General features: G+C 40.2%; 1 protein-coding gene across 7 annotated transcripts in view; it reads right to left on the minus strand.

Annotated features, from left to right (window-relative positions):
* Positions 1 to 12,520, minus strand: part of NRF1 (nuclear respiratory factor 1) — a 134,271-nt gene that overhangs the window by 98,773 nt on the left and 22,978 nt on the right. The gene's annotated exons all lie outside the window — the stretch shown is intronic.

Below are 12,520 nucleotides of genomic sequence, written 5' to 3' on the forward strand. Positions count from 1 at the left end.
GCAAAGCAGAAGAGGAAATAATTACTGTATCGTCCATGCAAGCGCTTATCCGGCATATGAGTTCCAGGATCATGGGTAGGACCATAAGCAGATCCAAATCTCCTCAGAGGAAAACCATATAAACCAGAGCAGCCCCTCATACCTATTTTGTTTGGGTATGCTTGGTTTTTGTTTGGCTTTTAAATGTGAATGACTCGCCAACATTTTAAAATAGGGAAGTAACACCAGTAAGCAGTACCGCATTAAAAACTTGGGCTGGTGAGTCAGTTTTGTCATTTACTAGTCTGGTGACTCTAAAGCTCTCCACATGTTTCCTTATTTATAAACTGATAAAACTGGTAATAATGTATTAATACCTTCCTGGTAGTGTTGATATGAAGATTAAATGAAATGATATAATTAAGTAAAGGACTCAGCAGAGTGTCCCTCCCCAAATAAATGCTGTTACTTCAGACTGGCAACAAGTGACTGGCTAGAGGGAGCAGGACATGCTCTTATCAAAGTTCTCTTCAAGATGCCCATTCCTGGGCTCCCTTGATCATTTCCAATGCCTGTTTAGTCTCGCACCAGAGACTGAAAACTCAATAGCAACAAAGACTGCAATGCAATGTATAACTGCTAAGGAAGAAAATCAAAGGAAGAACGGGGCTCAAAGGAGAGAGTAGTTAATCCAATCAATCAAATATTGTCTGAGGACCAGATCCTAGGCAAGAGACTCAGGGATAAGAAGGCAGAGTCCCTAACCTCAAGGAACATACATTCTGGAAAAGGGAGCCATAACAATAAAGACAGAAAGGAGGAAACGAATCTGACTAGGAACCATAAGGTGGCGGGTTTGATCCCTGGCCTCGCTCAGTGGGTGAAGGATCCGGCATTGCTGTGGCTGTGGTGTAGGCCAGCAGCTATAGCTCCATTTGGACCCCTAGCCTGGGAATCTCCATATGCCGCGGGTGCGGCCCTGAAAAAGCCAAAAAAAAAAAAAGAATAGGCAAGAATTTCAAGAAGTGGCATGTGCTATGCAGGGGATAAAATAAGGCAATATGATAAGAAAATGGCGGTGGGGCGGGGAACAGTGGTCTCTGATGGGGCACATTGGATATGCAACCTGAATGGGTGAGAAAAAGGCAGCCACAGGAAGAGCCTGGTGAAAAGGGAAAGGGTAGAGGGAGACAGGATGGAAAAAAAACCACGAAAGGCCTTTGTAGACCTTGGAAAGGAGTTTGTTTTTAATTTTTATTTTCTGTCTTTTTAGGGCAGCACCCACAGCACATGAAGGTTCCCAGGCTAGGGGCTGAATGGGAGCTGTAGCCACTGGCCTATACCACAGCCACAGCAACACCATATCTGAGCTGTGTCTTCGACCTACACCACAGCTCATGGCAATGATGGATCCTGAACCCACTGAGTGAGGCTAGGGATCAAACCTGCATCCTCATGGATGCTAGTCAGATCCGTTTCAAGCCACGATGGGAATTCCCTGGAAAGACGCCTAGACTGTATTCTGATCAGGAAAGATTTTATGGAGTAGCTAGCTATTTGAGAGGTGTTGCTGGGGGCTAGGAAGGGGAGTGGGGTAGAAGTACTGGGAGCAGAGGAAACAATGTGGCATATGGAGCATGACCAAGCATGCCAGTACACCAGAGGTTCAGCTACCTGGAGCCACATGATGGGGGCCTTATGTGTTGTGCAAAGTAATCTGTACAGCATCTTATAGTTCAGTGGTACTCAATATTATGAAGATCCCTTTATAACAAGGGAAGGAAGGGAGGAGGGAGGGAGGGAAGAGAGAGCAGGGGGTGGAATCTCTACTACATGATAATTTTATTTATTTAGAAAAAACAGATAATGAAAAGAGTATACTATAGATTAGTTTATTTGAAAACTCAAATGTAAGCAATACTTTAAAGAGATAGTATCATCTATACGGTCTACAAATAACTGCAGGTCACAAAGGCCCACTACAGTAACTCCTTAAAGGCCATTCTTAAAGCTCTAGGCTACAGGATGCAGCACTGCTAAAGAGGATAAGCAGCATCCTGCAAACATTCCTCCCCGCTGTGTGAAGAATCATTTGGGAAGGACTAGGCTAGAGGCAGTCAAATCACTGATGGAACTAATTCAATGGTCCATAAGGGAACACTAATGGGGGCCTGAATTAAGACAATGGGGATAGCTGGGTCACTTTGCTGTACAGCAGAAATGGACAGAACACTGTAAATAAACTATACTTTAATAAGAAAACTTTTTTTAAAGACAATGAGGATGGAAAGAAAGTGTGAAATATCTAGGGGATGAAAATGGAAAGGATTTAGTGAACAACGGGATGGGAACAGTGAAGTTCAGGATGATGACAACGTTCTAGGCCTGGGTTGAGAACTGGCTCATTAACAAGACAAGGAACAACAAAAAAAAAAAAGCGGGTCTGCAGAGGAAGACAGTACATTACAATATTTATACAAATAGATACTCAGATCTGGAACTGTGATACAGGGACAAGTGTGATGCAGGTGTAAGTTGGGACTCATGAACAAGGAGGTGGTAGTGAAAGTACAGAGCATGAATAAAATTGACCAGGAATTATATGTAAAGTGGGATGATAAAAGAAGCAAGGAATCTTGGGAATATTCAAAGGGGCATATAAAGGAAGGGAAAAAAAATAACGTGTGAAGACAAATGAGAAGTTAGAAGGAAAAATGAGAATCAGGAGACAGTAGTGTCATAGAAGGCACAGGAAGAGAAGTTAACAATATCAAATGCAGTGGAAGAAAGGCTGAGATAATGACTGGCCAAGAGATTCAATTTCTTCATTCATGCAACATATACATAAAAATTATCCATGTGTATCAAGCATTGATGAAGGCACAGAGGAGAGAGCTGTGAACAAAAACAAGTCCTCGCCTTGTTAGGCTTTACATCCTACTGGAAGAAGGTCAACTAAACAAATATACACATAATATTTTAGGGAGGGGAATATGAGGGCAGGGGAGGGTATTGGTCAAGAAATGCCTTTCTGACAAGAGCTCTGAGCTCAGATCTGCAGGAAGTGAGGGAGGCAGCATGAAATGCTTGGGGGAAGAGTATCCAAAACAGCAAGAACAGCAAACACAAAGATGCTGAGACAGGGGCATGCCTGGTGTGATCAAGGAACAGCAAAATGGCCCATGTACCTGAAGCACCCTAAATCAGGGGAGGAGAAGCAGATGAGGTTGGAGAGGTTAGCAGAGTCAGCTTTGTGGGACCTTGAGGGCGACATAAATAAGAGCTTTGGATTTTACTCTGAATAAGATGGGAAGTCTTCGGAAGGTTTTGAGCAGGGGTTATAAATGTAAACTGATTTTCTGTACATTGTTCAAAAGATCACTTGGGCTGCTATGTGAGAGTAGACAGAAGGGAGAGAAAAGTGGAAGCAGGAAGACCAATTACAAGGCTACTGAAAGATAAGCATGTGAGCATAGCTTGGACCAGGATAGCAGCAACAGAGGTGATGAAAAGTAGTTACATTTTGCATGTTTTGAGGATAGAGCTATCAGGATCTCCTGACAGTTGGGATGCAGGGTAGAGTGAAAGAGAGGAGTCTAAAAATGACTCCAAGGCTTTTTGGTTTGAGCAATTGGAAGAACATAATGGCCATTTACTGGGATGGGAACAAAATGTCAGAGGAACAACTGAGATGCCTATTATAGAGCCATGTGGAAATGTTGAATAGAATATCGTGAACTGGAGGCTTAAGTGTGCTATTTTTTTAAACTGCTTTTACATGTTTTAAATGCTTTTTATCACTTATTTTTGCTCCTTTTTGGAACAATATAATTAAGATTTGCAGTTATATTCATACAAATATTGAGGTAAACATTTACTATTTAGGTTCATTCATTTCTGGATAAATCAACTATTAAAATGCCACTATTACCCTTTCTAAGGTAACAACACTAGGTCACAATTACCTATCATATCTCAGATTTCTGTCAAACATTTTTCTTTACGAATGTCAAAAGAGTCTATGAAAACAAGATAACTACATAAGCAAGTTAAACTATGTTGGAGAGATTCAAGGACATCCTCTGTATTATATGAATACAAGGACAAAGAAGCCAAAACTTGCAGTCAGGAATATCTAGTTTTGATTTCTAACTGCATAACTTTGCAATAAAATCATAAAATTTCTACGTGCTTCTGTTTGGTCATGTGCAAAATTGATAAGGATGACGCCTGCCTCATAGGGTAGTAACAATAATAACAGCTATCATTTATTGAGCCTTTACTATGTGCTAGCTGCTTTTCTAAGCACTTTTACATATATGATCTCATTACAGTGTATGATGTAATCCTCACAACTCCATGAGGTATTATTATCCTCACTGTCATGATGAAATGAGGCACAATGAGGTTAAGTAACTGTTTTAAAGCAAACAGGAAATGAGTGACAGAAACAAAATCTAAATCTTGTCAGTGGGCATAATGGTGCTCTATAGTTTATAAAACGTGTTCATATTTTGTTTTTAAAGGGAGGTTCAGCACAGTATTAGAATGAACAATGGGAAATTGCTTTTTGCAGGTCCAAAACCAAAACCAGCAATTTCATATAGTTCAACCCAAACTATTATGCTATAGCCACTTAAAAAAATGAAATGTGAAAATGTTAACTGGAAAGCTCTATGGAAGGTATTATTATTATTATTATTTTGTATTTTTGTCTTTTTCTAGGGCCGTACCCACAGCATATGGAGGTTCCCAGGCTAGGGGTCTAATCGGAGCGTAGCCGCTGGCCTACGCCACAGCCGCAGCAATGTCAGATCTGAGCCCCATCTGCGACCTACACCACAGCTCACAGCAACGCCAGATCCTTAACCCACTGAGCCAGGAATCGAACCCGCAACCTCACGATTCCTAGTCGGATTCGTTAACCACTGAGCCACAACGGGAACTGTGAAATGTGAAAATGTTAACAGTAAAACTCTATGGAAGGTATTATTTTGAACAACAATAAATAGACTCTAAGAATTCACACAACTGTCCCAATGAGAAGAGTATGACAGGGAACAGAGAGTAAGTATGAGAATCCATTCAGATTTCACATCAGTCAACGACCAAAAGTCAGTCAAAAGTCTGTTATATATCCAGCCCAGATTACCATTTGCACCCTCGGTATTTTTTCCTTTTTCTTTTTTCCTTTCCTTTTTCGGGCTGCACCCTCGGCATACAGAAGTTCACCGGTTAGAGTTCAAATCAGAGCTGCAGCTTCCAGCCTATATCACAGCCACAGCAACATGAGATCCAAGCCACGTTTGCGGCCTACACCACAGCTCACAGCAACGCTGGATCCCCAACCCACTCACTGAGCGAGGCCAGGGATCAAACCTGTGTCTGGGTTTGTTACCACTGAGCCACAACAGGAATTCCCTGCACCCTTGGTATTTCTGAAAAATTTGGAGACAATCTCAAACTGACATCATTTTCCCCATGCTACTCATTACCACCTGATGTAATATTTATCATTTTTCTCAACTCATTAGAAAGTAAGCTCAAAGGGGCAAAGATTTTTCTCCTTTATTCAATGCTTTATTCCCAGCACCTAGAACTGTTCAATGGTCACAATAATCACTCAAATTTGTTTACTGAATGAGAAATAGAATTTCCTAAATTGGACAAGACATATGAAATGCATTTTAAGACAAAGATAAAGAGTACTCAAAGATTTTGTAATATAAACAATAACAATTAAACCTTTCTAAATAGCACAATGGTCCCTACCACAAACACGTCAAAAAGTTTCAAACATCTAAATAGTACCTATTCAAAAATTAAAGTCCCTGTATTTACTTTATGAATGATCCATTAAAATAAATTATATCTTGAATTACTTACAAAATTAAAATTAGAATAGCATATAATCAAAGTTTCAGACATAGTAGTAAGAAGGAAAAATCATCTTAGAATCCTAGGAAGTTAGAGAAATGTAAAAAAGCACATGTTTTAAGAATAAAATTTACAAAGTAGTTAAATATAAAATTAAAATGACTTCACTTAAAACTATGAAAAATTTCCAGTTTAGAATTTGCTTAACCTGTACAAGCTATCCCTAAACTTAAAGGGCAGTGGCGGGTGGGGGAAGAAATGCCAACCTAAGTTTCTAAAGACATGAAAGCTGCCTGAACATTTCCACTATATTTCCTGTTTTAAAAAAATCACCAAAAATTTTCCATGACTATGAAGATGTTGCAACCATTCAGATGTTATTTGGAAAATCATAGAGCCCTGTACAGAGGGATGATAATAATCACCCTATAAAATAAAAAATATTTTTCTCACTACCAATTTCTCAACATGATCTTTGATAACATTCTAAAAAACAGAAGAGGAAAAGGGACCATCGAATGTAATTTACCACATACATTTATCGGCAACCACTTGGTCCTGGCCACAATAGACATCCTACAGCTGGCTGTCAAACCACCAAAAGCTGCTTGTCACCCACCTTCCTAGGAGTTTAGAACTAAGCTCACTTGGGTCAAAACAAGTCAACGGCCTTTCTCAGCAGTGGTAATATACTGGTATAAAAGTGTCAAGTATAATTCCGGCTGCCAAGATTTTGTTCTTAAGAACAGACTTGTAACTATTAAAGGGGACATTAAATAAGAGCTATTGCCTACAAGAAAAGGGCTATCTGCATCTGTAGCTTGATTAGGATAATACTTCTGAGGTCTTGATGCGTAATCAAGCCAGAGGAAAGAGAAGTAGAAAAATCAACAACTATCAAAACCCCAAAAAGAGTGAATAAAGAGTACCCTACTGAAAAAAAAAAAGTGTATGCCAGTAGCAATATGTAAATAAAAGTAGGATTATAATTTAGAACAGATTCCATATGTTGTGCAAGAGGGAATATTCACTGACTTAGTACAGTTAATGGAGTATTAGAGAAATATTACAGAAGTATTAAAGGATGAAACAGACTGATGTGTACTGACACAGAAAAATGTCCACAATATACTGTAAATTGAAAAACAAAACAAAACAAAACAAAACAACACAGGTTATAAAATCTGCTAGAATGGCTGTGGTTTCATTTTTTAAATTTTTTTTTAAAAAGGTAAAGACACCATTATAGGCAAACAAAAGAATATAGAAAGATACACTGAAACTGTTAAGAATGCTTTTCTTTTGTGCAGAATGGAATTGTGAAGAGTTCTGTTTTATAGATTTTTTTCTGCCTTTAAAATAACAAATATGTAGCTATTTTTATAATAGGGGGATGGAGGGTTAATCTCAGGTCTGGGAAAGAAAAGACAAATAGCATGACAAGCCCCTTCCCCCTTCACCAAATGAAAAATCTGAGGACTAACCTCATGGAATCAGAGATATATATGGTCATTAAAGATGCCCAATATCCTCTGCGAACTCTTTTAAACAGAATCCTATGTAGAACCTCAAAATATAAGACTAAACTCAGTGAAGGAGCTGAGGAATGAAGGAGGCATTCATCCCCCTCACCACCTGCAATACCCTCTGAGGGCTCCTTAGGACTCCACAGAGGACAAGTGGAAACTCCCAGATTAATGCAAGTCTTCCTTTGTGCAATTGGGAAACTGAGGTCCAAGAATTAGCCTCTTGTTAAGATCTCTGCCTTACAGACTGGTCCCAGGGTCATTTTATACATAAGCACTACAGACACAGTTCTTGGAGCCTGCAAGCTTTTCAAACACATACAGAAAAGTTTAGAGAAAACTAAAAAAACAAAAGAACTGACTCCAAAAGGCCAAAAGTATGAACAATCAAAATTAATAAATGTCAAAAAAAAGAAGAAAAAGAGATATAAAGCTTCTTGATGTTCAACATGATTCGAGCACGTTACAACTCCCTAGTGGCTTTGCAAATGTATGTTTTTCTATTGTCTGAAGTTCGTGTTTAGCTATACATATCCATCAAGGGTAACTCGAGCTGGCATCTGCCACTGAGGAAAACAAGTGGAAAAAAGGCAGCAAAGGAAGGACAATTGTTTTGGAAACTGAAAAGAGACAAAAGGTATGTTAATCCAATAGGTGGATAACTATAGAGATGAAGGGATGCTAAAGTCCGCCCTTGGAGAGTAAAATCAAATACCAAAAATGACTCAAACAGCCTAAAATAATAAGCAGGATCTCATAGAATAAATTTGAGTAAGCATCAACATAATATTCTGGGAGTTCCCATCGTGGCTCAGTGGTTAACGAATCCGACTAGGAACCACGAGGTTGTGGGTTTGATCCCTGGCCTTGCTCAGTGGGTTAAGGATCTGGCATTGCCATGAGCTGTGGTGTAGGTTGCAGACGCAGCTTGGATCCCGCACTGCTGTGGCTCTGGTGTAGGCCGGCGGCTACAGTTCCGATTAGACCCCTAGCCTGAGAACCTCCATATGCCACGAGAGTGGCCCAAGAAATGGCAAAAAGACAAAAAAACAACAACCAAAAAACCCCATAATATTCTGTTCATGCATAATATTCTGTTTATTTTATTCTGCATAAATTCTGCATAAAAAAAAAAAAAACCCAGGAGTTCCCGTCGTGGCGCAGTGGTTAGCGAATCCGACTAGGAACCATGAGGTTGCGGGTTCGGTCCCTGCCCTTGCTCAGTGGGTTAACGATCCGGCGTTGCCGTGAGCTGTGGTGTAGGTCGCAGACGCGGCTCGGATCCCGCGTTGCTGTGGCTCTGGTGTAGGCTGGCGGCTACAGCTCTGATTCAACCCCTAGCCTGGGAACCTCCATATGCCATGGGAGTGGCCCAAAGAAATAGCAAAAAGACCAAAAAAAAAAAAAAAAAAACCAGGGTAGAAAAATACAAAATGAAGAAGACATGTGCCATCATCACAGAAAAAAATAAGACTCAAGAGATGCTGGTTCACACTAAATTTTGTATGGAAATAAGCATCATGTCAGGCATTAGATATAAAAAGTGGATAATGAAAAGCTGCTTTCTGAAGTTCCCGTCGTGGCTCAGTGGTTAACGAATCCAACTAGGAACCATGAGGTTGTGGGTTTGATCCCTGGCCTCGCTCAGTGGGTTAAGGATCCAGCGTTGCCATGAGCTGTGGTGTAGGTCGCAGACATGGCTCAGATCCCGTGTTGCTGTGGCTGTGGTGTAGGCTGGCAGCTACAGCTCCAACTAGACCCCTAGCCTGGGAATCTCCATATACCGCAGGAGCAGCCCTAGAAAAGGCAAAAAGACAAAAAAATAGAAGAAAAGTTGCTTTCTGCATGCCTGACCACAAGTGTATTTAGTGCTGGGCATTTACTTTTTAAAGATGTATAAAAACCCCACTATATTTCATTGGGACTGTGAAAAGGCCAATTATTTAAGGAGAGCTGAAAAAAATAGAGATGTCTAAACCTAAAGAAAAGGGCTTTAATATATTAAAGAATTATTATGAGGAATTAGAAATATTATATGGCCCTAATAAGAACAGATAGGCGAGACGTTAGTCTAGATAGGGCAGATTTCTAGCTAATAGATTATTCGTCTAACAGGAGTGTGAGGACAGAGCAGGTTGTCAAGAAGCAGTAAGCAGGAGTTCCCCTGTGGCAAAACAGACAAACTGCATGTTCAATCCCCAGCCTGGCACCAGTGGGTTAAAGGATCCGGTGTTGCCATAGCTAGGTCACAACTGTGGCTCAGATCTGACCCCTAGCCTAGGAAATCCATGTGCCTCAGGGTGGCCAAAAAATGAGAAAAAAAACAGCAGCAGCAGCAGCAGTGAAGAATGCTTTCAACAGGTATCTTCATGCAAAGTAAAGACAACCACTAGAGGGCACTGGAGAAAGGGGCCTTGCACATATCCTAACAATCTAGCACGCACAAAGAAATGGAGCAAGATGCAAACTATAGCCTTCGGAACGCATAAGCAATGAGATTCTGCTGTAGAGCACTGGGAACTATATCTAGTCACTTATGATGGAGCATGATGGAGGCAAATGTGAGAGAAAGAATGTATATAGATATGTGACTGGGTCACCTTGCTGTACAGTAGAAAACTGACAGAACACTAAATCAATTAGAATGGAAAAAATAAAAATCATTTAAAAAAAACCACAAAGTAACAGAACAAAAGAAAAGAGAAGAAAAAGACTCTAAGATCCTATACGAGGAGATTCTGAACCATGGACTTCTCAGGTGTGTATCAGGAAGACTGTCCCAGATGACCTGAATACATCCCCTTGCCCTTCATCCACTGAGAGAAAAAAACCTACTGATACATAAGTCTGCTGCAGTTTAGGGGATATACAAACATACACACAAACGGAATTACACAGACAGTATAAAAGAAAGGTTTGGTTTGGTCTTGAGAACTGTAACAAAAGAAACCGAAAGACTTTCTTAGAGAAATGCAGGGGAAAACACTCTTCTGCTATCACAGTCTTAAAACATTTTAAACAGTGTCCTTATTTCTATTTTTTTTATTATTATTATTTTTAGGGCCTCTCCCACAGCATACGGAGGTTCCCAGGCTAGGGGTCTAATCCGCAGGCCTATGCCAGAGCCACAGCAATGGCAGATCCTTTATCCACTGAGCAAGGCCAGGGATGGAACCCACAACCTCATGGTCCCTAATCGGATTCGTTTCCGCTGAGCCACAAAGGGAACTCCTTTTTTTTGGGGGGGGGGGTCTGAAGAGACAGAGAGAAACCTTAAATGCATATTATTGAGAAGCCAATCAGAAAAGGGTACATCTTCTGATCTGATCCCAACTATAAGACTCTCTGGAAAAGGCAAAACTTTTCCAGAGACAAGAAAAAAATCAGTGGTTGCAGGACTGGGGGTGGAGGTGGGGGAAATAAAGTGGAGGACTTTTAGGGCAGTGCAAATATTCTTCATGATATTATAATGATGGATATGTGCCATTTGTCCAAATCCACAGAAACAGACAATATCAAGAGTAAACCCTAAAGTAATCTATGGGCTTTGGGTGATTATGATGTGTCAATGTAGGTTTACCCTTGGCAAAAAAAAAAAAAGTACCATTTTGGTCAATGATGTCGATAATGGCTGAGACTATGTGGGGGGGGGATATAGAGGAAATCTCTGTACCTCCCTGTCAATTTTGCTGTAAATCTAAAACTGTCCTCAATAAAAATTGCTCGTAAAATCTTTTTTAAAAAGATGAAGCCTACAATGAGTATTTACGTGCCATTTAAACTATGTACTATTTATGATTTTATCTTTTCTTGGCAAATAAACGTCATGGTTACTGAACAGAACTGATATTTCTTTTGACCTAAGTGCCTTTAACTCTTGTGCACTTTTTTCTTTTGGCTGCACCCTTGGCATGTGGAAGTTCCTGGGCCACGGACTGAACCTGTACCAGAGCAGTGACTCAAGCCCCGCAGTGACATTAACCCCCTGTGCCACAAGGGAACCTCCATCCTGTATACTTTTTAGTTAGACCTTTATTAGCAAATCATGTCACTGAAGGAAGGGAGCAGAAAGAATATGTTATAAAATTTGAGACAAGTGCCACCATAGGTTATTGCTGGCAAACATGAGCTCCATCAAACTATTATTGTTTATTTATTTATTTAGAGCTGCACTCACAGCATACGGAAGCCCCCAGGCTAGGGGTTGAATCAGATCTGCAGCTGCCAGCCTACACCACAGCTCACAGCAACACCAGATCCTTAACCCACTGAGCAGGGCAGGGATTGAACCTACATCCTCATGGATACGAGTCAGGTTCGTTACCACTGAGCCACAACAGGAACTCCCAAATTATTATTTAAAGAAGGAAAAGTCATAGGTATTTCTCTCACCAGTGAGTGTTAGAAAAGCTCCACCACCAACACACTCTCTTCACGCAGTGAAAGTGACCCACTCCCCTGGTTTCTTCAGTCCTTCCCCACCACCATGCATCCTATATATTCAAGTGTATTTAATTTTATAAAACTATTACTATATTTATCTGTAAATTATAAAATATATATATATATATATTAGGAGTTCCCTGGTGGCTCAGTAGGTTAAAGATCTGGTGTTGTCACTGCTATGATATGAGTCTGACCTCTAGCCCAGAACTTCCACATGCCATGGCTGTAGCTCTGCCAAATATTTATATAATTACTATATGTAAACTGTAACATTAAATAACTATACTATTCAGCATAATCTAACTACAGGCTATGATCTAGAGGAGTTTCTGACTATGCCTAAAAATCCCTGTCCCCCATCTTTATTATGATTGCTTAGAGGAACACCAGTGTTTGACATATGTATTTTTTAAATTATTTTAGGTTAATAGAAAAATGAAACAGAAAGTACAGTGAGATCCCGTACACCCCCTCCACCATCTCCCTCTTCTATTAACATCTTGCCTTTTTTTTTTTTTTTTTTTTTGCCACAACCGGCATGTGGAAGTTCCCAGGCCAGGGATCAAATCTGTGCCACAGTTGTAACTTGTGCCACAGCTGCGGCAACAACAAATCCTTAACCTGCTGCGCCATAAGGGAACTTCCAATACCTTGCTTTGGTGTGGTTAATTTGTTAACAACTGAAGAACCAG

The sequence above is a fragment of the Sus scrofa genome, chromosome 18 (genome assembly GCF_000003025.6).
Source record: "Sus scrofa isolate TJ Tabasco breed Duroc chromosome 18, Sscrofa11.1, whole genome shotgun sequence".
Classification (NCBI taxonomy): Eukaryota; Metazoa; Chordata; class Mammalia; order Artiodactyla; family Suidae; genus Sus; species Sus scrofa.